Genomic DNA, 26321 nt, shown 5'->3' with positions numbered 1-26321 from the left:
AAAAGTTTAAATTTTAAATAAATATTTAGCTCTTCTTTTATGAGTAGATTAACCTAGATAGACTTTGTGAAGGAAATGGAGTGTTTAATTATCATTGCATCATTGGCTGTGTTTTGCAGGAGGCAGTTTCAGTATCCTGGTCAGATTCCAATTTGGGTAATTAAATTTGCCTATTTAAAATCCCCTCTCTTGTTCCAGCTGGAAATAGTTATATTCCACTTATTCTTCACTTAGGAATTTCTATCTTTCTGTGCACAAAACTACCACCTTCTTCTTCAAACCCCTTTAAACCATCCTTCTTTGGCTAAGCCTACCATCACTGCCATCATACAAATCTGTCTGATCCCACTCTCATGATTCTTAATGTAATAGTTCATATTGTAACAAGCCAGATTAGACTGTAAACTACCCAGGACACAGTCTATACTGTCACTGTATTTGTAAAGTATCATGCAAACCTAATACACACTATAAATATTAATAAATAATAACAATAAAATTAAGTGTGTGCAATATGCTAGCACAGAATAACTTCCACATTCCGCCTCAGATAAAGCTGCATTTCAGTCATGGATAAATGTATGCATTATACAGTCTGCAAAGTGCTGTAGGAGTCTTCAGGGTAAGAGGCACTACAAATACATAAATGTAAGTTGTTATTATTGCACAAAGCTTTTCTCAACATGAATTCAGAAATAATTAACCCCTAGATGAAATCCATATCACACATATCCCAGATGTATTCTTTTTCATAATTTCAGGATAAGGTGTGAATTATTCAAGGAAGAGGTGTGTACTAACTCTTCTCGATTTTTGAGGAAAAAAATCTCTCAGTGAGATTTTTCCTATTAACAATAACAGATTGGTTGTAAAAGAGCCAAGTTGTCAGAAAGGATATTGTCAAGACTTGTGGGAGGAAAAGTCCTGTTCACCCCTTAATATGCAGAGGAGTTTATTTTTGTAAGTTCCCTCTACATTGTGGAGAGGATAATTCATTAAGGAGTCTTAAAATTTATACTATAGATGTAAAATTACATGAGGAAAACAATTTAAATAAAACAGGTTACGTTGTTGATTTTGTATGCAAAAGAGATATTAAAACAAGTCAAATAAAATGACAGTTGGAGAATGCCTAATGAATATAAGCATAATGGAAAATATAATGTTCATAGTGATGCAATCCCAAAGTGTCATAAATACCATAAAATACCTGCTGTTTGCACCTTTTCAGGAATCCAAATGAAGCCATGCATTCCAAAATCATGATTGCCAGGCAGCTCCATGAGCTTCTATGACGGAGGAAAGAGATGGCTTGCTATGGAGACAATTGATAGCTAATAGGCAGAGTGGTAGGTGGAATAAAAGGGGGAAATAGTAAGCAGATGCAATTAAAAAAATGATAGATATAACAGTGCCTGAGAAAGAGTTCCTGATTTTATTCTGAAACATGTAGAGGCTAAATGCAGCTGCTGTCAATAAAAACTGATGAAGCCATTAAAGCATTGTTGGAGAAAATTTCTTCCAGAGAAGGTCTAGTGTTTAAAGCAGAAAACTAGGAGATGGAAGTTATAGGTTCTATTTCTAATTCTGTCACTGATTCCATAACCTTAGGCAAGTCATTGCACTAGTTTACCATGGAATTCCTTAAGGGTTACTAACTGCTGGGAGTGCTCTGGATCGCTCTCCCCTAATTAGCCAACTCATTTCTTCCTTGACAGCAGTAGGAAACTAACTAGGGATGAGAAGCCGACACCAACAGATGTAATCATATTATTTTATGAACCACCTGTTTGTCTGTAGGAGAAATGATATATACATGAGAAGAGTCATTAAATAATGCACTCTAGGGGAGCTACATCAGATTTATGTTCACTGAAATAATCACTACATAGTAACCATCAGGAGTGTGGAAAAACCATACAAAAAGTGGCCATTGCTGTAATATTATTGGATATCACCAGATAGTCTTGCTAGTTTTGTTTATTTTGAATGCTTAGAAGGTGAAATGTAACAAAAGTGAAGTCCTTTTTTACATGAACCTCTATAATTAGGAACAGTTTATGGCCGGAAGGGACCACTAAATCATCACCTGACCTCCTCTATATCACAGGCCACAACCACCACCCAGCACTCACACACTAAACCCAAGAATTGAAATTAGACCAAGGTATTGTAGCCCTCAAGAGGCTAGGCTATCATGTGTCACAGGCAGAGAACAGGAGGGACTGAGATACATCAGTGCCCAAGGCCCCCGCAGTGGTAGGAAAATGATTAAGTGAGATATCCCCAGATTATCCTGACAAGTGGCCTGCACCCACACATTGCAGAGGAAGGCAAAAACCTACCACGTTCACTGCCAATCTGACCTGGGGAAAAATTCCTTCCCAACATCACATGTGGCAATCAATTTGATCCTGAGTATGTGAGCAAGAATCAGCCAGCCAAGCACCTAAGAGAGTGAATGCTGGGTGCCACCTCAGAGCTCTGGCCCTCCCTGCCCCATTTCCCATCACCAGACATGGCCATTCCAGATGCTTCAGAGGAGGGAGTTAAAAAATACTCAGAATACATTGTGAGTGGGGGGGAACCTTCCCAACACCTGCAGGTGGCTGGCTGAAACCTTGAAGCATGAGCTTTTAAGAACACAAGTCATAAACCAGAAGTGAACCCCCAGGGCTACTAGCCCCTGACCCCTACTAGCACAAGCAACCCAGTGATACAATAATTTCCTTAGGTGTAGGTGCTGCCTACAAAACATCACATAGTGATGAAACATTACAAATATCATAGCAATGGGATAGAAAAATTCCCGCTTTAACTCTCACCTTCAGATTTAATATTTGTCAAAGCTTGTCTCCTTCTGTTGCAGGGCCAGATTACAAATACCCTTCCTTTTCTACCTCTCCTGTTCCCTGATTTCTCCTTCTTTCATTCAGATGGCTTTGTATAGTTCCCTTTGTCTAGCCATACTTTCCCTTTGTTTCCTGGATTCTTGCTTTGTTTCTGTCATTAGCCATGTCTCAATCCTTGGAGACAGGAAGGAGAGAGAGATTAAATCTCTTTCTAGACTGCAGAATCTATCAGGGTACGTCTTCACTGACTGCGGCAACTTCGCTGCCGTCAGATTGATCTATCTGGATTGACTGAGTGGTCAGTGAAGATCTGCAAAATCGATTCGGAAGTCGACTTGTTAAAATCACCCCCTCAGCAGCGCAGTGAAGATGCCACACACAACGGAAGTTCAGGAGTCGATGGGAGTTATGCAAGCTACGCAAAGTAGCTTGCATAACTCCCGTCGACTGCTGCCGACTTTTAAGGTAAGTGTAGACCAGGCCTTAGTCACTCATCAAGTTATAGCTAATCAGCATGGGAACATCTTAACTGTCTGCAGTTACTTGGGAGAAATGAACTTTTGCTGACTTTCTTCCTGGGACAGAAGATTGTTCAGAATTCATATGAACACCAATATTGCTCATCTGTAAAACAAGAATAAAACTATTTCAATAGCTTGTGCATGCCATAAAACTCCACTTATTAATGTTTGCAAAGTGCTCTGAGGCCCTTGAACAAAAGGTACTCTATAATAATTGCTACTATTTATGTGTGTTGTGGGAGTGCACAAAGGCCCTGTTGTGCTAGGTGCTGGATAAATACACAGGTAGGCCTGGTCCCTACTTCCAAGAGTTTATAATCTAATTTCTAACAAAAGATAACAAGACAACAAGGACCGTAAGAAGCAACAGGAGGGAAGCTGAGAGGTAACAATAAGAGTGATGCCAGTAAGATCAGATGGTTACATAGGTAGCTGTTGATTGATGTTGTTCTTGACTTGATGGTTCTAAATCTGAAAGGTTTTTTATACATAAATGAAATCATGTATCCCTGACTGCCAGCCCAGTTAGCTAGCTGATGGCTGATTTCCTAAAGCTGTCATAGCAATAGTGGGTCATGAGGATGGATTTTAAGAGGGAAAGTGTAGTGTCTTTATGGATTAATTCAGGAAGGACATACTCTGTAAAATGGGTATCCTGGTTTAAAGTGCTGAGATGTTTGGGAGATTTATATAAATGGGTAATCAAAGGCTGGCATAACTGGTTGAGCCGAGTGGGTGGGAGTGACAGAAGAGTCCAGGGGACATAAACAGAGATGGGAGGCAGAATAGTGAAGGACCTTGAAAGTGAGGGTAAGAAAACTGCATTTTAGTGCAGAAGGGAAGGAGGAGACAATAGAGATTCAAACAGAAGATAACATGATCAGAGCTGATTTTAGCAGCTGCCTTCTGAATTGTTGGTAAGATCAATATGTGTATCAGAGGAGGCCACAGGGACAGTAACTGAGGCAGGAAATAAGAGTGGCTTGTGAATTTTAACTATAAGACAGAAAGAAAAAGTGTGATTGGAGGAAAGTGACATGATTTGGGCATAGCTGGGATGTGTTTGCCAAGGGAGAGGGAAGAGTCAGTGACCCCCTCCCAGGCTGTGGGTCTGAGTGACAGGGAGAATGGTAGTGTCAAGAGTAAAAAAGAAAACAGGAAGGAGTGAGTTTGGGAGTGAATTCAGGAATTCAGGAATAAGTTTGAGCTGCTGGCCAGATACCTGGAAGGAGATGTCAGAGAGAGCAGTGTGGGACTAGGTGGGTGGAGACAAGTCAGTAAGGAAAAAGTAGATTTACAAGTCTTTGTGGTAAAGTACTGTAAACTACTGTGAAGTGTTATAGTGCATTGTTAAAAACGTCACATTGCAACCCCAGAGGAAGCTAGATTTAAGTACTGATTGAAATTATCCTTATATGAGCACTGAAAAATCAGTATTTCTTGCACTAATATTGATTTTACACTATTTTGTAGTATAAATTACAGTACTAAGTAATAACAGTAACTTTCTAGTAAACACGAATACCATTGCACTATGAATGCTAATTTCTAGTGGTAGCCACTCTCTGGGCCAGATCATCAGCTGATACAAACCAGCATTGCTCCACTGAAGTAAGTGGAGCTATACTGCTTTACATCAACTGAGGATTTGGCCCTATATAATTTGTTGGAACTTTTTGGGATAAATGGCACTACAAAATATAAGTATGACAGCTATTCAGGACTGAGCCAAAAGCAGGAATATTTTTGACTGAATTTGATATTGACAAAAATCTCTTTGACCAAGTTGGATAGCAAATCATCTCTAAATTGCATAGGAATAACTGTCCAAGATAAAACACAGTTGCATCTTTTTTCTTCTGTCCCACTCTCTTTTATAGAACACAATAAACCAGCCACTGGAAACAAGAAGTGTATGGTGTAGCTTCTGGCAGTGGCTGACACTAGTTCAGATAGAAGGCCTTTAGATAAAATTCTCAGTGCAGCATTTTAACTTTAGTCTAAAAATATCATGTTTTTGCTGTGAACTCAACAGTGATACATAGGACATGTGGAGATGGTTTTTAAAGAAGTACATAGACATGTATGGCTAGATTGACATTGCCCTTACTCAGCCATGCAGTGGAGCAAAGGAAAGCAGAAATCCCCTGCACTCCTGCTTGGCCCTGCTCAGAAGGCAACTCCAGTCACTGTGGGGAGAGCCAGGGCTGTTCACCTAGTGCTGCTGATTTGTTCTCAGGAGTATGTAAGGGATAGGGCAGGAGCCTTGATTATATCTCATTACTTGCCAGCTAAAGCAGCTGGTTGGGTGCACAAGGGGATGTAAACTTGTCCATAAAAAGAGGTGGAGTAATTTAGTCTGCTCTTCACATCGTAATTCAGCTCAGGGTTCCTCTTGCCCAGGGCTCACTTGCAAAAATCACAAACTTAGATATCAAACCTAAGCTATGAACCTCTTAAAGTATGGTCCAAAACTTAGGAAACTTACACAGATAACTTAAAATTGCTGGGTGGCTGCAGATCACATATATTTTATATTCACATATATCCAAAACTGAAGTCTTGGATTTCAGAGCATGTTAGCTCTACAAGCAAACTATACAAATAAAATAGATTCTGCATGACCAGTTTCAGACTGTGAAAGTCTCAGAGTCCTTATCAGATTCTCCTTCAGCAAAATATTCCTGTCATACAAACAAACATGGGGCCCAGGATGGAAGGTTGCCAGTTTCACAAGGGCAGTTAAGGTTGTTTGTGTATCATCAATTGCGCATTTTGGTACTCTTCAATGTTTAAGGTTTGCTTTTTTGTTTGTTTCCTAAATCTTATTTTCTGAATTTCTAGGCTTTTTAACATTTGTGTGTGTGTATGGGGGGAAAGGATGCCATAAGACTACAAAGCAAACTCATTTCCCCTCCCTCCCTCAGATAAAACTGAGAGATATTTACAGCCTTAGCTCCAATTTAAGCAGGGGGTAGGAGGATTGCCTATAATTTTTTGCCCCAACAAATGCAAAGACATTTTTGAAAAAAAGAACACTGCAGATAACATTCTGAAAATACTCATAAGTGAATTCAGAAAGTTGAGCTGGTCAGGTAATAAAAACAAACACCTGTAAATAAATTGTCAATTACTGAAAAATATTTACAAATAATTTGATAAATAGTATTGGACCATCTACAGAATTGGTTAGACAGTGCAATAATGTATTAATATAGCATTTATCCAACAATCATTCTTAAAAGTTTAAGTTTGTTATTGAACATCTCTTTCTTAGTCAAAGCAGTTATGTTTAATTTTTTTTTTAAATGATGCTCTAGCACAAATCCTCCTGGTAGCGTCCAGCCCTGGTATGTAGGCTGGAAACGGGACAGATGCATCCAAGGCAGAGGCACAGAAGGTAGTACCAGACCACTTGAGCCTACTCTGTGAAATAACCTTGCATCCCTTACACACTCCAACTGTAAGTTGTGCAGCAGTACTCCTTCCCAGGCCCCTTTCTGTCCCCACTTGTCCCTGTGCACCACCATATAAGGAGAGCGCTCACTCTGCACAGCCCTCCTCGCTCCCCCAAGTCCTTACCCACCCATCCACATCAGAACTACATTAATTCCATTGTGTCCCACTGCTGCAGCTGTGGGGGATGGGATGAGGAAGGCAGGGGTTGCACTGAAATGCTGCAACAGCTCTCTCTAGTCTAGTATGTTCACCTTAGTTAGCGATTGGGACAATTCCAATGAATGGCAAGATATATTGTGCTTACAGTAAACTGCATGCTGAAAGCATGCAATCTACCATTATCAGGATAACTGATGGCTCCATTGTGTCCTTGGTGATCATAACAGACACATCAACAGGTGCAATAAATTACAATAACAATCTCTTTTGTAAACGGCATAGTGTCTGTGCTATCTAGCTAGAACAGTTTATCCAAAAATATATTTGTGTATTTGAAATGAATAAAAATCCAAGAATTACTGGTAGTGTACTTCCAGCTGGTAATAGCATTATCTATGAAATGGCACAATATCATATGGCCCTATCAATTTTTTAAAAGCACATAACTAATTTTCCCACAGGTTCCTATAATAAAACACCTGGGATAACTCAATGTTTGTTTTCATGCAGTGTTTTATAGACTATATACATGAGTATATCACTTATAAAATGGCATATTTATTTGTTTATATTTGTACTATGATATAACTTGGAAGCTGCATTGAAGATTGGGCACCTACTGCACTAAGTCCTGGACAGAGTATCAGAAAGTCTCTGCCCCAAAGAGCTTGCAGTTTAAGGCCCTGTCTTTCACCAATGGAACTGTCCTTATATTGGTGGGAACTCCATGCATCCACATACAAGTTTTTTCCCATTCATGATTCTCTGGATACTCATTGATGGAAGTTACTGCAGTTCCCACTGATATTATTCTTCATAGGATAGGGTAGGATAGGATAGGATAGGATAGGATAGGGACTTCAATCAGTGTAATGCCAGTGAGGACACATCCCACTAGCAGTGGAACTACACTGGTGAAAATAGTCCTCTCATGTCTGTACCACACTGTATCAGTCCTTACAGAACTGATCTGTCTTAGCCATCTGTCCACAGTTCATTACTGCAGGTTTATCTGGACTGAAAGTCACCCGCGTGTTCAAAAAGTGCTTGATAACTGAGGCAAGACACAGCAAGTGTGAGTAACCGTCAGAAGAAACAGGAATGGAAGATAAGACAAATAGTAATAAAGCATGCATTACATGATATTTACAGATCTGTTCACAGCCAGATGGTTTCCAATCTGTTAATTTAAAAAAAATAAAATAAACAAGATAACCATAAGAAGTCCCTACTGGCCATCGACCTAACAGCTGTTTCCTATATGCATCCTGTCAGAAGGGGTTTTTGAATAGATATTTGATGAAGGGCCATAGTAATAGCTTTCCAGATTAGATTGCAGAAGGTATTCCATGCATAAGGGAATGTGTGGAAATAATGCCTGATGGCATGGAAGAGGAGCGAGACAGGTGAAGTGAAGACCAGAGACTTGTACAGAAATATAGTGCAATATATATGAATGTAAATCTTAACACTTCAAGCTGTAAAGTTGTTAAGGGAAATGTGTATTACCTAATGTATTTACAAGTAGGCACACATTGATATATTGACACATAATATATAATCTATACTTTTGAGCTATATTATGAACACATCGTAGGAGACATCAAATAGAACAGCATGGCTTTAAAAGAGGCATCACTGATTATGGCAGTGGCTCTCAACCTTTCCAGACTACTGTACCGCTTTCAGGCGTCTGATTTGTCTTGTGCACCTCTCTTAAAAGCTATTTCCTTACAAAATCAGACATAAAAATACCAGTGTCACAGCACAGGATTACTGAAAAATTGCTTACTTTCTCATTTTTACCATATAATTATAAAATAAATAATTTGGAATATAAATATTGTACTTACATTTCAGTGTATAGTATACAGAGCAGTATAAACAAGACACCGTCTGTATGGAATTTTAGTTTGTACTGACTTGCTAGTGCTTTTTATGTTGCCTGGCATAAACTGTAAACTAGGCAAATATTTAGATGAGTTTGATGCACCCCCTGGAAGACCTCTGCATACCACCACATGTGTCTTTGGTTGGGAAATACTGGGTTAGTGGACTGAGGTGAGGACAGGGAGCCAGTTGCCTGGTTTCCCAGCTCTGCTACTGATTTTCTGCATTACTGTGGGAAGATCACTCATTCTCTTCATAAAAAGGTTGCCCTGTCTCTACCAGACTTTTTTGCCCAAAATTCCCCAGGGTTACTACCATTATTACAGCTCCATTGGTGACAGTGACAGCGAGATGCCTAGTTTCAAGAATGTTCTGGCAATCACTGGCACTTTAATCATCAGTACATTCTCTAGACTGGCTCTGAACAGGGTTTTGTGTCAAAGCACTTAAAATGCTGCCAGCCCCAGTAAAGCAGAACCAGCAATAACAATGGCAACCAAGAGTAGTGTAAGACACAGTCTCTTTTTTTATATATTAAGATACATTATGCCCAATGTGGTATGTTTGGCCTGTCCCAAAGGGTTAAGAGGTGTCCACCAAATGCTAAGTAGAGGTGAAATCTGATTAAAAGAATAAGATAAAATCAGACAAAGATGAAATGTTGTGAATGTCATTTGTACGAAGGACAGTATTTTATGTCATTTAAAGTTTTATTTTCCAGACTTTTAATGGCCTCTGAATCTGTGCAGCCACTTAAGAGACAACAGACTAGCCATTAGCTTGTCCTAATTAAGAGGATTCAACTGCATTACAAATGTTACTTTTTAGCCTAATTATGTACAATAAAATTGACTGATTTAGCTCTGCATCTGTCACTGGCAGCCTTTGCTGCATCTTCTTTCTCTTCATTTTCATAATGTAAATACTCCATCAGTCCATTTTCCAAGCCTCTCTTCTTGTGACATGGCCTGCCTTGTGGCAGCTAAGCATCATTAGTGTTCAGGAAGTTTTCTGTTTACCGTTTGTATTGCAGAATATATACTTTCAAGCGTGAAAAAATATGCTGTAGATGATTTACCTTCTTTACCTGGAAGTGGGACTGGGCAACAAGACCTCAGTCACATTTGTGAAAATCCAGAGTAATTCCACTTGATTTAAACTGAATGACTCCAGATTTACACCAGCGTAACTCAAATCAGAATCTGACCCATGGAATCCATAGTCGTTGCATGCAATACTCCCCAAAAAACACATGTGGCTATAGAACCAGAAGCAGAATGTCTCATTTTATGTACTGTTCTCTATCTTGTCCTCACACTACAAACAGGGATCAGTCTCACTTCACCCTTTCATACAAATGTATATCTAAGCTTTGAAAAGAAATCTACTATATTGAGAGATTATTTAAAGTGTGATTTCTGACTCATTAACATTTTTATTTTAATTCAAAGTGATATATAAAACCTCTGATTTATCTTCAATTAAAACAGACAGACTATCAAATCATGTCCTCAGTTTAGTAACAGTATATGCAGACTGAGTCAGACCCGCAAACAGAAATTGTTCTGATTTGAATAACAAATAGGAAGTAAATTTGCTCAACAATCACTATAAGTATAGGACTGAATATTTATAAAGAAGGTTATTACTAGAGCCATCAAATTATAACCCAAGGGCACAGATGTCAGCTGAAGGTATATGTCTGACATCCTGACAAGGGTTTGTTAAATTATAGTTACTCACTAACTAATTTGAATGAATTAGGACACGGAAGCCAGTGTTTATGCATTTGGTTTTATTTTCCATTTACTGTTTGGAACATCCTTTGACTTTGTTTTATTCTCTCGATTTCCAGTATTTACATTCACCCTTCCATTAATCACCTCATTTTGTTATACATAACTTCTGAAATTTGCTGGCCACAGTTGCTATAGCATAGGGCCAGCACTGATCCTGTGCAAATGATTACAGTACAATGTTACACAAGCATAGAATATTTAACATAAGGCTCTGGAAAAAATCCAGTGAAATACCTATTTAGAGCTGATTAGTTAATTTCTGCTGGAGTATGTTAAATACATTTTTCATCTTATTTAACTGTTCAAGAACCCTATAGTTATTTGAAAGAACACAACAGAATGGAGAGGGATTTGCTGTCTGGGAATGAAGTTGAAAGCCTTTTGGGTTATGGTTGCTTAATATCAGCTGTCATATGCCTTTCGTTTCACTGACATTCATAATATATACCACAAAATGGTTCAACTTTGAACCTTGTTTTTGTCTTTCAGACATTAACTTCTTGGGAACAGCAAGCAGGATGTGGCTGAGAGTTTGGCATAGTAGATAGGTGATATTTGACCTTGGTGGCTAATTATGGTTTGCTTTCCATCATGGAATATTATATAATATATATATAAAATATGTTTCCAGCAGAAGCATAACTGCTCTTCAGCTATGCTATTTCCTGGTATTAATGCCAAGTTTGATGTGTGTGGTAGATAAGAGTAATTCAAGATTGATGTACAAATAAAAGGACAATATATATAAGTACCAAATGACTAGGAGACCACAATATAGGGCACAAATGGGTGGGAACACATTGTTCCTGTATGGGCAACAGTGTGCAAAGAAAGCTGTACTACCACCACAACTACTGAAAAACCTGTAAAAAAGTCCAGTTCACTGCAGTAAATCTCACTGTCCTATTCAGGGATACTCCAAATGTGCTTTTAATTCAAGAGATCAGGATCAGATTTTCAGACATAAACAATAGCAGTTGTTTTCCCACTGGCCTATACATCTTGGTGCTCAATACTCCATGACAATTACAGGACAAATCCTGTAAGGTTCTGAATACCCTCAATTCCCAGTCAAGTCAATGGGATTTGAGGATCTCAGCAACCCATAGGATGGGACCCTACTGTATGTTTTCCCTGGAAACTTGATTATGATCATAACTTGAACCTGATGATACAAGAAATATGTACAGTTCATTCAACAACTACTTTAAAATCTTGCCGGGGTTGAGTCACTAATTTGGCCTTATTCTTCTCTCACTTACAAGTGTTTCAAAGAGGTATAACTCCATTGAATTAAGCAGAGTTACACCTGCTATACACCATGGTAGGTGAGAGGAGGATCAGACTGATTATATAAAATGGAAAAAAAAAAAAGAAAAGGAATTTGTGGGCACAAATTAGCATATATTGACTACTGTTATCTGCTGAAGAGATTAAATGAATACCCTATGCAATAAAAATAATCCTATCACTGAAGGTGTAAAGTAAGGTACAAATTAATAAAAGAGTTTCAACAAATGGAAATATGATGAACTATTACAGTGCATATTTTATGTAGCCATCCTTCAGTCAGTGAACAACATTCTAAGAGTAGTTTCTTAATAACTCTCAGACTTTGGAAATTTGAAAACACCATTTTGCCACCTAGTGGTTAATTTTGTTCTTTCACATGGAGTCCTCTGTTCTTAGCTTTCAGCCTTTTGAATTCTAAATATGATGTGCTCTGCACATTACTCAGACAGTAAGAGTCCTTCTGAAATGCAGGCATTACTTGAGGTAATTTACTCTGTTGAGTTGCTAAGTACTGAGTGTGAAATGAAGGCTGCCTGTAGTGCACCAACCAGCTCAGTTATTTCAGGGTGCTGTCCATTTTGGAGAGTTTCTTAATGTTCAAGATATATGTTGTTTCATTAAAGATTGGCACAGGCACTATTGGGTGCAGGGCAAGGCAGAGTCTTTTATCCCTTTTAAAACTTCAGAAGCTTACCATTTCCTAGGTATTAGAGAAACAAGGTGGGTGAGCTATTATCTCTTATTGGCCAATTTTCCAGATACCAAACTTTCACTGCTTAAAGCTTTCAATGTAGATAAAAGCCTCCTTTTCTCTCCCTCCATTCCTGTCCACCCCTTCTATCCCGTCCAGGTATAAACACCCACTACACATACCTCCTACGGACTTACTAGCCTGCTAGAAGGAAGGCCCAGTTAGATGGGTGGGACGGGGTATGTTGGTCTTCTACTGATCACACGGCCCAGCTATGCACCTTTTCCTCACAGCAATGTGCCCTAGATGAGGCCTCACTAAGCCAGACAGCAACCATAGGTTTTCCCAGGAAGTTTTCAGAGTCAGCTGAGAGAGGCAGTCCCTGCTGGGAGCTAATTAGACGTAGCAGAGTTTATGGAGGTTCAGCATCTCAAAGATAACCATGTGTTGTCCAGGAACCAGAACAGGGAGTCTGGGGGGAAACAGACTAGGTGCACTGTTTCACTTTGTATATTTTGATTTTGGACTTTACTGCTTGTAAAGTAGCATGGAAAAAATGCAACATTCTGAGAGATTTGCCAAACTTATGTTATTTTGGTTAAACTCTGAAATATACCCCAAGACTGTAAAGAGACTTGTTTGTGTTCCAATCTGAGCCTCTAGTGAACTTTCCCTCTTCCTACTATGGTTCTAGTAGACCAAATATACCTGTTGGTGCAAAACCCCATCCTGTGGACTTTATATGCTTGCCTGATTGGAACATTTGTTGCTCATTAAAAAGCTGGCATTCCTAAACAGACACCTTCACTGGGAGTTAAGGATGAAAAAGATTTGATGTTTGTGTGAAGAATTGCCCAAAGATAAATACTTTCAAGAGTATCTTATAGGATAGTGTTACTTTCAGTAGCATCCTGGCATGCCAAATGCAAAGCTTTCCAATAGCAATGAGTACATCTAGTTTTTGGTTCCTTTTCTTAAAATCAGGTTGCTACACCTGATAATAAAGTTGCCATTTTAGTGGCACCATCACAACAGTTATTGATCAACAGATTCAGACACAATAAAATATCTTTATTACTGATATGATGACCTTCACTGATGTGTAGGCTACATTGGAAAATCCAATAAATTCTTCATGAACATTCATATCATCAACAACATATCACACAGAACAACTTGCTCTTTGTTGGAAAAGTTTGTTGTTTCAGCTACCATAATTGTATGCCCCTTTCCAGAAATTTTCTCAAATATTCCTCACTATTTTAAGAGCCATGATTTCTACTATATCATTTTGAATAACTGAATTTATGAATTTGTCTCAACTCTTTTAAAGCCACTTTGAAATATCAGGATCATATTCTGCTGCAAACAAAGCAGTTGAATAAAATTGGAGACAACCTTGTGTGAGGAAATAAACCTTAATACTGATGCAAAAATAATTATGAATAAATGTTTTGTAATTTATTCTTATAATGTTAGGTTATTACAAACATGCCAGGACCTTGACTGAATTTTAAGAGACATTTACAATTATTTTCAAAATCCATTATGCTAAAAGAATATAATAGCTCCCATGCTTATGAAATGAAATATTCAAACAAATTAAGGACCTTCATAGGAGATCTCTGCTTTTTGCCAACCATGGACAAACCAAAAGTGTCAAAAAGGATGACACCTCTTTAGCCATAAAACCTCCAAGTGCATTTACACAAACTCTGGAATGCAGCTTTATAACTTCTATTTTGCTTTAACATTTTATACTATTTGCTTTTATACTGCGTTTTGAAAGATATATAAGTGTGAGTGTCACCACATGACACTGGCCCTTGACAAAGGAAGAGGCCAGTGCACCTGTGACTGGTCAGCTGACCCCAACTGGACTTAAAAGAGGGCACCTGGGCCTTAGAAGAGAGAGACTGGTAGGTGAGACCTAAGAGGAGTTCCCTGAAGGAAGCGGGAGTGGGTTGTAAATCTAGAAACTATTCTGACAAAAGACAAACAGAGGGAAAAGAAGTGTCTTATCAAAGAAAATGTCACATTCCTCTTGTATAACAGAGAGAGATGATAGGGTGCAATTAAAGACACCTGTCAAATATTTTATTCAAAGCATGAATCACAACGTCTAACTGTCATAAGGTGGTGCCGCCGAGGGCACCCTGCAGCATCAGGCCAAGGCACAACTGGTGCACTTGCCTCAGTTTCCCTCCTTCATCATAACACCTTGGAACCCTAATCGTGGACCAGGATCCCATTATGATAGGTGCTGTACAAACACAGAACAAAAAGATGTTCCCTGCCACAAAGAGCTTTCAATCTAAGTATAAGACAAAAAACAAGAGATGGATACAGTCAGAGTAGTACATGGAAACAGTGAGACAATGTTGGACAACAAGGTATTATGGTCTCATCACCCCAGCAGCCTAACCTATGTTTGAAAAAGAGACCTTATTGTGTAAAAGCATGTAAGGATGCTCTCTACTTAGGATCAAATGGAAGTGATACATAGGGGTGCATTATTGGAGGTATAAACTAACTCATAAAAGTAACTTTTTACCCCTCTTTGTAAAGAGCAAAACCCCTGACCTTACCCCACACAAAGATACCTAGAGATATCTTTATTGAAACTGAAGTCTAAAGTCTTCATTGCTCAGATGGTAAAAGGAACATTTATGGTTGGAAAATGTTTTACAGAAGACATTTCTTGCTTCTCATTGATGATTTCACTTAAAGGTGAAAACCTTTGTTGTCCTTCAAATGCTTTAAAGGACCTAAGCTTCTTTTGAGATGTATAGCTGCAAATATTTTGTATCTAAATGCAAGTCTTCACATAATAGCTTCCCTATGCCTTTGTTATAAGAATAATAAGGTGTTTTATGCACATATATAGCAGTCATTTGATGTTTTAACTGGTTAGTAGTGTAAGAAGCCATTTGAGTACAAAATATGGATATTAACTGGGAATTAATTAGTTTATCTGGCAATGCTTTACCAACTCTTAACTAATCTCAGAAAGACGAACATCTCCTGGCCAAGGACTGGTAAGAAGAAATGGCAATAACCTCTTTAGCTATCTAAGTGTACACACTCTCTTTAAGAATTATTTAAGTTTAAAAAGATTACTGAGAGTGGAAAGACCTTTATATAGAAAACAGAAGTGTTCTGACTGATTTGAAACAAAATTTCAGCTCCTATTAAACCCTGATAGAAATAAAGCGATAGCTCAGAAAATGGACTGAATAAAAGAGTTGAAACTTAAACTTTACTAAACAACGAGAGTTCTGTGGCACCTTAAGGACTAACAAATTGAAATTTAAACTCATGTTGTTTTGCTGAAAACAGACTAACACGGCTACACCTCTTAAACTTTACTGGTGTTCTGAGAATTTTGCACCATAGGGACAAAAGCAATTACAAGCCTGCTGCATATGTATTACCAGATTGCATATTCATGAGCTGAAGATGCTGACAAGGTGAAGGTGCTGAGCCAATGAAAGGTGACAATGGCTAATATTTTGATACAGCCAAGACACTGCAAGAGGTGTGTCTTCCTCCTTCAATGAGATTATGGAAAGGAAAAAAAAATATCTCCAAATTGAGAGAGCAAACAGCAACACTCTCATCATCACAGAAATCTCAGCTCAGCCGATCAGCAAACAGCAGCAATCAGACAGCTAAGAACAAAGAAGCAATAACAAAACATCAAGAAGAAACAATCTTGCAACCCAGCACCGTTTCTGACAGCAACAGACACTTCAGCATCATTGGTGAGACGGAATATGCAAAAGCACTGCCAAGGGATTAGATGTAACTTTTTCATGTAATAATTTTAATGGGATATTGAAATGCTATTGTAATTTAAGGTGTTAACAGCTACTTGGTTTGTTTCAACCATGTTTAGACTATAAGGAGATACCAGCAAATCTGGGCAAACAGAAATAGTGGGATTTAATTTGAATTTAAGTTTCTTAATATTTATTTATTTGCTTGTCTCAAGACCACTCCTTGAATGGTTTCATTTAAAAAACAGAGTTAAAACTTTCTTCAGTTTTGTACAACTTATCATTAGCCTCTACCCATTTATGAACTGTTTTGGTTATCCACAATAACCCAAACAAGATTTAGCAACCCTTAAACTGAATTCCTTTGGCTATCTATAAATGGTTTTGCTATCTGACACACCGTGATAGGACTCACTACTGATTTGGGAAATAATGTAATTTGGCTTTAGTTTATTTAGACTCAGACTCAGATAGGTCAGAAGGACCAATATGATCATCTAGTCTGACCTCCTGCACAATGCAGGCCACAGAAACTCACCTACTCACTCCTGTAATAGACCTCTAACCTATGACTGAGTTATTAAAGTCCTCAAATCATGATTTAAAGTCTTTAAGGTACAGAGAATCCACCAGCAAGTGAGCCATTCCCCATGCTACAGAGGAAGGCGAAAACCCCCCAGAGCATTTGCCAATCTGCCCTGGGGGAAAATTCCTTCCTGATCCCAAGTATGGCGACCAGTTAAACTCTCAGCATGTGGGCAAGATTCACCAGCCAGACACCCAAGAAAGAATTCTCTGTAATACCACAGAACCCACCCCATCTAACATCCCTTCACAGGCCATTGGCATATCTACCACCAGCAGTGAAAGATAGGTCAATTGCCAAACTAGGCTGTCCCATCATACCAGCCCCTCCATAAATGTATCAAGCTCAGTTTTGAAGTCAGCTAGTTTTTTTGCTCCCACTGCTCTCCTTGGAAGACTATTCCAGAACTTCACTCCTCTGATGGTTAGAAACCTGCATCTAATTCCAAGTCTAAACTTCTTGATGGCCATTTTATATCCATTAGTTCTTGTGCCCACATTGGTGCTGAACTTAAATAATTCCTCTCACTCCCTGGTATTTATCCCTCGGGTGTATTTATAAAGAGCAGTCATATCTCCCCTCAATCTTCTTTTGGTTAGGCAAAAGAAGCCAAGATCTTTGAGTCTCCTCTCATAAGGCAGGTTCTCCATTCCGCGGATCATCCTAGTAACCCTTCCCCATACCAGGAATAGTCATAGTTAATAATTATGATTATTTTGCTTGTCTTTAATGATAGTACCCCTTAAGGCATGGAAAGAATCTTATGTGACTAAAATATTGGGAGATACATCTCTGAACTGGCAGTGAGAGAGACACTTAAGAGTTGGCCTACCATTTTTTGTTTCTCTAGACTACAGATTTTTAGTAATTTTGGAGATAAAATTACTTGTCACTCAACAACTTAAAACCCTTTCTAACCCACACTCTCCACTGAAGGGTGTATTTCCAGCTTGTTCAACATAATGGCCTTTCAATGAAAGTCTTTGGTAAGAAAATGTATACTACTTAGTATTTTCATTTGGTCTTTCTTTTAGCAATACTGACAACTTAGCATGTCACCACCATTCTTAATGGTCTTTTGAAGAATATTACCTGCTTTGAGATGACATGAAGAAGCTTGGTCCTTTCACATTTGTCTCAAGCATTTTTCCAATTAAAGATTCTAGATTATGCAAAAAGCTTCCTCTGTGTACTTATTCAAAAGTAGTTTGCGTCTAAAATCTCTTCAACAGTAGAAACAACATCTGCTGTCATTAGCTTCAGAATAATGGAGTCATTAAAAACAATCAAACTAGGATGAGAAGAATGTCCTTTTTTTCCAAAGTTACAGGGAAAGACTTAGGTCATGGTCATTGAAGTGTCTCAGAAATTCTAACAGTATCAGGCAACTGACATTTGGTTCCTATTGCAGTGATAGCTGAGACAGCTGAGTACTACAACCAGCAGAAGTTGATCCACTTGTTGAAAGTGTAGTTTCCTCCTTTTGAATCAGCCATGCTTTAAGTAATTTCATTTTATCACCTTGAAACTACACATTTTGTTTTTGTAATTTTATAATTCACAGTGACATAACCAAACTCAGTGTCTACGCGGACACTTTGTCAGTCTAAGTTTGCTGCAAAAAGCTCTACACCTCTTGTTGAGGAGGTATTATTATGTTGACAAAGCAGGAGAGTTTTGTCGGCTTGAGTATCATTGTAGTGTGTACACCTCCACTGTTTTGTCAGTGAAAGCTAACTTTCGTCAACGAAATTCTCTAGTGTAGACAAGGCCATAGTCACTACACATAAGAACACAGGACTGGGAGGGACCTCCTGGGTCATTGAGACTAGTTCCCTGTTATTACAAGAAACCCCATAATTTAATCCTTCACAAATTTATCAAGCTCCATCTTTAAACCAGTTGGATTTCTTGCCCCTGCTACTCCTATGAGAAGTTGTTGCAGAACCTCATTCTGATGATAGAAACCTTCTTCTAATTTTCAGCCTAAATTTACTCATGATCAGTTTATATCCTTGGTCCTGTGCCAACATTTCCTTCAATTAAATAGCTCTTCTCTTTTCCTGGTGTTTATCCTCCTGATATACTCAGGGAGAGTAATCCTATCCCTTTGTTTTGCTAAGCTAAACAAGCGAAGCTCTTTTAGTTTCCTCTAAACATAGTAAGGTAGGTTCTCCAATCCCCATATTGTCTTTGTTGCCCTTCAATTCACTTGTTTCACTTTGAATTTTTCTCTCTTGAACATGGATGACCAGAACTGTACACAGTATTTCAGATGAGTTTTTACCAGTGCTTGTACAATGGTATTAATATTTTCCTGTTTCTACTGGAAATATTCCACCAGTTAGAATGGTGTAAGATTGCAGAATTTAAAAAAAAAAAACAGACACACAATACTCTAGCAAACAGAATCATTTAGCTGGCCTCTGGTTTTAATCACTGCATTCTTTGTAAAGCAGTCTACAGTATATCCAAATGAAGAAAGAGAACAGCCTACATCTGGATCTGTTAATTCAATAGGAAAACAACTGTTTTATGGGTTTTTTTTAATGTAGCCCCTTGGGTTTCTGTCTCACGCAGAGCCAATGAAAAGGAAAAGACTACCATAAGATGGTAACTGAAGACCTTTTGACCTCCATCCCTCCCCCCCCCCCCCCCCCCAAGCATGATGGGACTGAGATCAGAGGCTACAAAGAATCATTATGTCTGGCCTACCACCTCTTTTTGTGAACAGAACACATGGAACTCATGTGGGGGAGAGGGAGAACAGAAAAGAAGAGTCAATGAGAAGGCTCTGGGAATCAGCCCCAGTGGAGTGGCAGCTGGATAGACCTATCCCAGGTCTCCCTATAGAAAGAGGGAATCAGAATTCCTCTTGAACAGAAAGAGGATCAAGTAGGCTTCATGAGTGAAGGACCAAAACAACCAGACTGGCTGCAGAAAGAGTGGGAGAAGCACAGAATTTGCCTGCACAAGAAGAGGAGACCCTGCTTGTTGAGCCACTCCCTACCGAGGGAAGAAAGGAGCCAGAGCCTGATGCAGGAGAGACCTTCTTCAACCCAGCCCCAGCTAACAAGAGAAAGTTGATACCCCTGAGGAAAGAGAGTACTTCAAACAGCAATGAACATCAGTGAACTGTACCATTTCTGGGCCGCAGCGAACACAATATGAGCCTTTTGGGGAACGTCCCTGCTAAAGAAATAATATAAAAACAATATTCCACAGCTATTTTTAAAATACTAGCTCCCTCTCCTCCCCAATAAAAATTGTCTGTGCCCTTGCTACTTATAGAGAAACATTTGCTACTCCACATTTTCAAGGGTGTTTTGACTTTTACAAAACTCCCCAGCATTAGGATGTGTCATGGAGTTCCGCAGAGAACAAATGATGACCCGGTTTTCTTCAAAAGAGCATGTGATGGATTTTTGGAGGGGACTCATTCCTAATACCTTCCCTTTCCTCTGTGCTGCCTTCCACTAAGTTCTGTTGCTTGTGCAAAGCAAGAGCATGGAACCTCTTGCATGGAAAAAATCATCATGATAATAAGAGTAGTGATTTTTAAATTCTAAAGTACAGAGTTATTATATTTTAACAGCTATCTTTCTAGTCCAGTCAGCAATCTTGGAAAAATCTACCTTTAGCATTTTCACTTTAAAAATAATATTTTTTTTTCATGTAGAACTGTGAGAATTCTTGCTGAAAAACCAGTTTAAAAATGCTGAGTTTCAGAGAATACTGGGAAAGACTGGGTTATGTTACATATAAAAGCAGCATTTGGAAATGGAAGAATTTGATTGGTCAATGAAAATTTCAAGCAGTGACAATATATCTCTATGGCTCAGAATCCAGAGGACATAATTACTCAACCTGAAATACAGATACTAGACAAATTATCATTCTTCTTCTTATTATTATTATTATTATTATTAATTCCTGTAGCACCTATCAATATAGTATCTGGGCAGTAAGTAACATGGCTATTTAAGCAGCAGAAGTATCTGAAGACAAAATGTATGATCTGAAACTACATTTGGATCAACACATCAGTATTGCATGTCAAAGTACAGAAATATAGTGACAGGAGAAACTGATCTTCTCTGACAACTGAGGAACAGAACTATACTCTTTTTGTATGGCATGGTACAAGCTTCATGGGATCTTCTGGCATAGCAGTAGATAGGGGATGTTTGGGGATGAAACCAGGGGAGGGATGGGATTGGGGGGCCCAATCTCCAATTCTACCTCCTCTGCCAGCAGGTCCAGTCTTCTGTCTGTCTGTGTTTCCTACTAGTCTCCTAGCCCCATCCAAACCTTCCCACCTCTGACTTATGATGGTAGCTGCTCAATACAAGCTGGCATCAGCAGCAGGTCAATGTGTTATAAATACTGTTGCCCCTTTGGCCAAACAGAAAGCCACAATATGGGGCCTAACAGCATGCCTTCTATTTGAATGAGAAATTGGTGACATGGATTCTTGCCTGGTGTTATCTATTGTGACAGGGCCAGACCTGACGGCTATAGAAGGGTGTTTTGTTTGTTTTTTTTAATTTCAATATACTTTATTTTAAAACAGTTAGGTCACAACACTAAGCTCAGCCCCTTCTGCCAATTTACAAGCTACAAATGCTTGTCTGACACTCAAGGGTCACTCTTTAGTAGCATACTTGAAAGTGAAAAAAAATCCATATAAAATATTCAAATAGTTTCCATAGGAACACAGATAAATGTGACCCCCATCTCCTAGTCATTCATTTTGTTGCATTTATGCTGACCCTAGACTTTAAAAAAAACATTTAAAAATTCTAGCAAGAATTAAGTTAATGGTCCCCAAAATGCCCTAGATTTGATTAATAAACTTCCAATTAATAATTAAACAGTATCTATACATTAATGTTAGTTGACGCGCAAGTTGCTGGATGATGTTCAATTCCACTCTCCCAGGCAGGTATATTAGCCCCAGGCTCATAAAATCCTTTTTCCCTGGGTGATTCAGCTGGGGTTACTCCAGGGCAATTAGGCCAGCTGAGGCCAATTAAAAAGCTTGCCCCAGCAGTCAAAAGCCTCCATTTCAGGCAGACAGGGGCAGCTGAGAGGGAGTTGGGTGAAGGAGCTGCGCTGTGACGTGGCTTGGAGCTAGCGTTGGTGTTGCCACAGCACCAAGCCACGGGAGTTAGGGAGAAGCCCTTCCAGGCAGGGCTGGGAGACACAGGCCCCAAAAGCCTGAAGGAGAACTGGCGCCACTCAAGCAACTGGACAGAAAGGCTCAAGCAGGGAAGGGGGAACCCACCTGCCCAATTCCAAGAAGTAGACCGCAAACAGGGGGGCCACGGACAAGCAATCCAGGGAAGGTAGTAGCTCATGAACTAAGCCATTTGAAGCTACTCTTCACAAGATCCCTGGGTCAGGGCCCGGGGTAGAGGGCGGGACCGCCCTTCCCCGCTCCCACCCAGCCATAGCACTGGCGTAGCAGCTGAAAGCGCAGGACCCACAGGGGCAGAATAGGCCTCCCTCACCACACTGTGTATTCACAAAAACGTACACAAAGTCCTGTTTCCCTGAACAGTGGTAAGATGCAGCAAGCAGGCAGCTTCTTTGTCTGGAGATCCCACGCGAAACTCTCCAGCCTTCACTCAGAAAGTGGCTGTATGTCTGCCTCAGCTTCTTTTTTTGGAGTCACACTGCGACTGCTGCTACCCACTCACGTAACATGGAACCAAAGCTAGCCCTTGCATTTGGAAATGTTACACTCCCAGACCAGGGATGGTTTCTAAAACAGGGATTTTAGTACATTTTTTACATTTACATTTGTTACATTTAATATAACAAAAAAACCAAATAAATGAAGCTTCCATAAGCCCCATTGGTACTGAATCCTTTAAGAGTACCCCAAAACTCCACAGCTGCAACTAGAGCTATCCCTTTTGACCTCCTCCTTTCTTTATCCACACCACAATTCAATATCACTTCATTTAAAGATATCATGTCTGTCTTGGGTAGAATGTATGATAAGGTACAGGAATAGGTATTTGGTTTGGCATGTGACAAACATGAGGACAGTTCCATGGTGTATTCATCAGTTCAATAGTTGGATTTAAACACTGCTAAGTAGGTGTTCCTAAAAGTTCCTGTGTCAATATTTCTGGGGTTCTTCTTTCTCTCGTCAGCTGGCTTCATGTGTCAGTGGATTGTTCTGATTATCTGTTCCTTTGTGTACTACTGTTTTCAGGTTCCATGGCCTCATTTTGGCATTCATGTCTTTCAATGGTGCAAATGTCACATTAGTCTGATCATCAGTTTCCTAGTTTACATGATCAACACGGTCCTCATTTCCTAGATGTGGATAAAACATTTCTGCCTCAGAATTCAGAGTCTCTGTGCCATGAGCGGAATCCAGTTCCACCATATAATGTAATTCAGCTTCACTCTCACTATCAGAATGACTGGAATCTAATTTCCTGTACTCATTTCAATCTCTTATTGCACTAGTTAGGGCTGGTTCACACTTACTGCGCGATTCGGTGGCAGTCGATGGGAGTTACGCAAACTATGCAGAGTAGTCTGTGTAACTCACGTCGATTGCTCTGGTTCCCTTCTGCGCGCTGTTCCCATCGGCTCAGCGCTATGCTACTTGAGGGGGTGGACTTACTCAGTTGACTTTCTGATTGATTGAGCGGGTCTTGCTGACCGCTCAATCGATCCAGGAAGATCGATATGGTGGCGGCGAATTTGCCGCCGTCAGTGTAAACGTAGCCTTAGTCTTGTTTTCTGTGGCGATTTTGGCTGCGGTGTTATATCCCATGGTAAGAAGTCAAAGGGAAGTAAGTGCTGTGAAGAGCTCTAATACCTCCTTTTCCATCTTCTGCCTTTACTCCATTGTCTGGACTATCCTTTTTCTTTTCAAGTACTACATTAATTTTATCTTTCCAAAAGGATCTTAATTCAGAGGGATCCAGATTGCTTGGTAAACTGGGTGTAAGCAAACAATACATATTTCAATATGGTTAAATATAAACATATATATCTGGGAACAAAGAATGTAGGCCATATGTAGGGGGACTCTATCTTGGGAAACAATAACTCTGAAAAATATTTGGGGGTCATGGTTGAAAATCAGCTGAACATGAACTCCCAGTGTGACACTGTGGCCAAAAGAGCTAATGCATCCTGGGATGCATAAACAATGGAATCCCAAGTAAAAGTAGATAGGTTATTTTACCTCTTTATTTAGCATGGGTGCAACAGCTGCTGGAATACTGTGTCCAGTTCTGGTGCCCACAACTCATGAAAAATGTTGATAAATTGGAAAGGGTTCAGAGAAGAGCCACGAGAATAATTAAAAGATTAGAAAACATGCCTTAGTATGATAAATTGAAAGAGCTCATTCTATTTACCTTAACAAAGAGATTAAGGAATGACTTAATTTCAGTCTATAAGTATCTACATGGTGAACAAATATTTAATAATGGGCACTTCAATCCATCAGAGAAAGGTAGAACACATTCCAATGTCTGGAAGTTGAAACTAGACTTTCAAACTGGAAATAAGGCATACATTTTTAACGGTGATAGTGATTAACCATTGGAACAATTTACCAAGAGTCATGGAGGATTCTCCATCACTGACAATTTTTAAATCAAGATTGGATGTTTTTCTAAAAGATCTGTTCTAGGAATTTTTGGGGGGAAGTTCTATGGCCTGTGTTACACAGGAGGTCACACTAGATGATCACAATGGTTCCTTCTGGCCTTGGAATCTATGAATGTGTGAACTGATGAGCACAGGAAAAGTCAAGATGTCATCATCTTTGTTTAGTTAGAGCTAGACTTCAATCCATCTTTTGTAAGGGAGTTGTATTCCATTGGCAGCTCTGAGATCAAGCCCATCTCCTGTTTCCAATAACCTTTCAAACTTTCTCAAGATTGTCCCGGGGATATTATCTTCGACACACTGACTCGAGACCATGCGTGTCTGTGCCCCAGAATCCCACAGGGTTTGAGTTTTTGCTTTATTGAGGGAATATCACACATTACGGCTCTTTCCAACTACATCAGCTACTCTGCTTTGCTGCTTGGGTGTTAAGTGGCAATTGTAGGCCACTCATGGTAAATTAGATGCAGAGCTCTCAATTTTGTCCGCTCTCCTGTGATTTTCCTGCACACCATCCTGACTGCTAATATTCTACCTGGTACTGCTTCTGCCAGATTGCCTGCAGATAACACATCCTTTTCTCTGGGGTTGCCTATCTGCACATCTCATCATATTATTATTAGTGCTTTTGTCAGGTTCCTGGACAGCTTGCTTTGATATGTTGATTTCAGCTTTCACACCTTTGATTTCATCAATACCAGTCTTTAGTTCCCTTATCACATTCAGCAATGAGTCACCTTTTGAGATGTCTTTTCCTGCTTTACTCTCTGACCTGTGCTCTGAGTAGAGCAATTGCACAAAGTTACGTTACTGCCTAGTATGTGCTCTATTCCCCAGCTTCTGTTGTTTCTTTACAGCAGCATGCAGCTTCTCAAACAAGATCTCATCTGCAACCATATTCTCTTTTACATATGGTCCCATCATATTGTCATTCTGAAATCTCATCAGGACTGAAAGGAGGAACATGTTTTGTACAAAGGCAGGTTCATATCTTAGGACAGCGTCAGTTTCTTATAAGGCAAACAGTTCTTTCTGTTTCTGATTAAGTGTTTGAACTAGGAAGTCATGAAGTGTCTCTTTTGCTTTTGTGCTGCCCTTGAAGTCTGCAGGTAAAGTTCAGTTACATCTTTTTCCTGACAATAGGACCTTAAGATGCTCCTCAGTTCTGACAGGCTCAGATTAGTTTTCTCTCCACGTAGCTTCTGTGGCTCAGCCCTGAGCACACTGCCCTGATTACAGGTTCCATTATCTCTGCGTCAGTGCACCCCTTTTGAAGCCCACTTTCAATCTGATAAGCCAAACTTGGTAGACAACATCCTTTCATAGATAGTTTGATTGCTCCTCTTTTGTTGTAGTTGTTAAATCATATCTCTTAACATTAGCAACGTAGACAATCTCTGATCTTCCAGTTTTTCCTGCTCTTCACTATTTAAGTGGCTTCTTATATATTTGATTAAATCAAAATAGCTTCTTGCTGCAATTTCACTGCAGTCTGTCTCACAAATGCCAAGAGTAACAGACATCTCTTAAATGCTCATCTTTAAGTGGGATAAAAATTCTTCCACCTCCTCTAACTCTCACCCAGCCATAATGCTTGCAAACAATTACATTTTCCCTGGTACCTTTTCTTGGAATGGTCTGCAGC

Source organism: Emydura macquarii, unplaced genomic scaffold, assembly GCF_026122565.2.
Source record: "Emydura macquarii macquarii isolate MOO-44397 ecotype Brisbane River unplaced genomic scaffold, CSIRO-AGI_Emac_v2 contig_2636, whole genome shotgun sequence".
In the NCBI taxonomy this organism is placed as follows: domain Eukaryota; kingdom Metazoa; phylum Chordata; order Testudines; family Chelidae; genus Emydura; species Emydura macquarii.
Note: the sequence above shows the minus strand (reverse complement) of the source record.